Consider the following 2,800-nt stretch of genomic DNA (forward strand, 5'->3'; position numbering starts at 1 on the left):
AAATTATAAATGGAGATTAAATACGCTTTACACCGCTTAAACTGCCAAAGGAGTAAGTATAAACAGCTGAATACTTGTCAGTGATTGGTTGAAATTATCGAAATAAGACAATTTTTTACATGAAATAAATTCGAATACAAAAATTTTTTTCTGTTCTATAACACAAAATAGATAAGTATACGAAGTTTGAAAGTCTTTCGGTACCAAAAACACTACATAAAACATTAATGAAAACTGGTGCCCCCGTTTTGAACAAGATCCAAAAGAAAAGTAAAAGTAGCAAAGAAATACTGTGACAAAGTGAAGCATCTTTGGAGAAACTTTTTAAGTCATAAATAAATGAAAATGTAGTGGTCTAAATCCTTAAAACATTAAAAAAATGTAGTGGTCTAAATCCTTAAAAACATTTAAGATGATATAATCCTAGCTATAAAAAAAATGGTGGCTAAAGTGAGAGAAAAAGAAAATAAGATATAACGAAGTTTCTTTACAATAAATAAAACTCATACTAAATGATTAAAACAACAAACAAAATATTTCGAAATTAATTCATCAACAGTCGCGAATGAAGCCTGTTCTATTTAAGATGTAAGATGAGCGTAAAAATATTTGAGATGTCAATATACCATTCTTCTGTTCAGTCCATTGGTCACTACTTTGAATTTTAGAAAACAACAGTCACCTTTATGCGCGAGCGCCTTTAATGTGAAGTCACAGAACGATGCACAGTACTCTCATCTAGAAAATTATCCCACCAACCGTGTTTATTGCACGAGTTGATTTTTTCCCAAACAATCAACTGGGAAAAGTTGTCATTCTCTTTTATTAATAGATAAGTATAACTGATATCGCATATAAAATACCAGACTCAATAGAATTTCATTTCAGTTTGTGGGACGAGTTTCTGTCACAAGCACTATCTCTGGAGCCTTCTATCGACACATCGAAAATTATTTGAGAATACTGGAATTGATTTAAAGCGGTGTTTTTGCAATTGGTACTGAAAAATCTAATGAGATGAGAGCTTTCAACAACAATCTTGAAAAAAACTGTATTTGTTGCTCATCTTTGGATTTATTTATGTTTATGTTAAAAAATGATTCTTCAATATTCAAAAATGAGGTTTCAAATGTAAGACGTAAAGGGATTGCACAACTGTCATTATGCTTCACATAGCAAATATTGGTATGTTATCTTATTAATCGGATTATTAATTAAATACATGCAATGATAACATAAAAACCATTAAAATCGTGCAGTGTATTCATCTATTACTCGGAAAAGTACATTAATCGGTAAAAATGCTGAAAAATATAAGTAAAATGAAAGGAGGCGTTCTCAGAAGGAGGATTTGCAACTTATGGAAAGTTAGAGAGGGCGAGGTAGAACGGAGAGAAGGTAGATGTTTACGTTAATGAAATTAGGAGGATAGCAGGCTTAACAGGACTGCTACAGAAGGGTTCTGGAGAATTGCAGAGCTAGCATTTGTAACCGATTTAAATAGCTCTTCAGTAGTTGCCTAGCTTAGATGCCATGGCCATGACTGAACTAATAGCTAGTGTTAAGATGCTGCCGTTGGCGACGAGGTGACAAAATGCAAGCGAACATTTAATGGGCAGCGTTTCAAACATCGGAGGTTAGGCATGGTTCAAGAGTGTAATTATTTGATACATAGGATCTAGTCTTTATCATTCGCAAAATGACCCCCCCCCTTAATACTTTGCGAATGAAGAAAAAACTAGATCCGATACAGGTGCAATCATGTGGGCCATCTTGTAAAATACTGCACCAGAGAGGGAGAGAAAAAGGAGTTACTGCACCAGTTGCTTTCCCATCTATTCAGTAACGACACTCAAGAGTGATGGTGAGATATGTGAGGGGATCGGCAGCCCATCTTGAAACTAATTGTACCACAACGCTAGTCCCTCTGAGACTGGTTGACAAGTGGAGAGAGAAAAGCCAGATAAAAGAAATACACGGAAAGAAAATCACGTGCAGAAGTACAAGTAACGCAGGCGCGACTGGAACACTAAGTGATCACAATGGATCACATTACCGAAGGTGTTGACATAGTGATCGCATTGGATATAATTGGCATGCTGGGAGGAAAGAGCGTCACGATCGACGTGGAAGGAGTGAAGTTTGGAATAGGTCAAAGTGCAGTGAATCGCAACCAGAGAATAAAGAAAACCCTGGCATTGAATAATGCAGGGAGCTACTACAAGAAGGATGGCGAGAAAGCTGAGTTCGAAAAAGAGATGGAAAGATGAATAGAGAAAAGCACTCAGGAGCCATGAGTAGAAAATGTGAAAATTCGGGCGCCGCTTTGATGGCGGTAGCTGAGCCAATAATGAACAAGGTCAGACCAGGGTTGGACTTTGGGAAATTGAATTGTACTCTTTAATCGGAGTGGGTTTGTGGCTGAGATTTGCAAGGACAATCAGAGGAGTTGAATAGGATAAGAGAAACCACAAGTTCCTATATTGTTGGATAATGACAATGTATTTAGACCAGAAGAACTAAAGGAAATACTGTATAAATAACACGTGAAGAGTTATTTCAGTATTACTGAAAAGACCAGTGGAAAGATAATACAAAACAATTAAGGCCTCGGCCAAAAATGAGAACATCTCGCCACTGGAAGCTATCTTCTGGCATGACACGTCACCCAGATCTGGACAGTGATGATAGTCAATACTACAAAGAGCCGCGTTTAATTGAATGGAGGCATTCCCAAGCTGTGCCGGTATTTCCTGAAGAAGTGCATTTGTATAAATTGAGTGTGGATTAAGCTACCCCC

This window comes from Octopus bimaculoides, chromosome 3 (assembly GCF_001194135.2).
Source record: "Octopus bimaculoides isolate UCB-OBI-ISO-001 chromosome 3, ASM119413v2, whole genome shotgun sequence".
Lineage (NCBI taxonomy): Eukaryota > Metazoa > Mollusca > Cephalopoda > Octopoda > Octopodidae > Octopus > Octopus bimaculoides.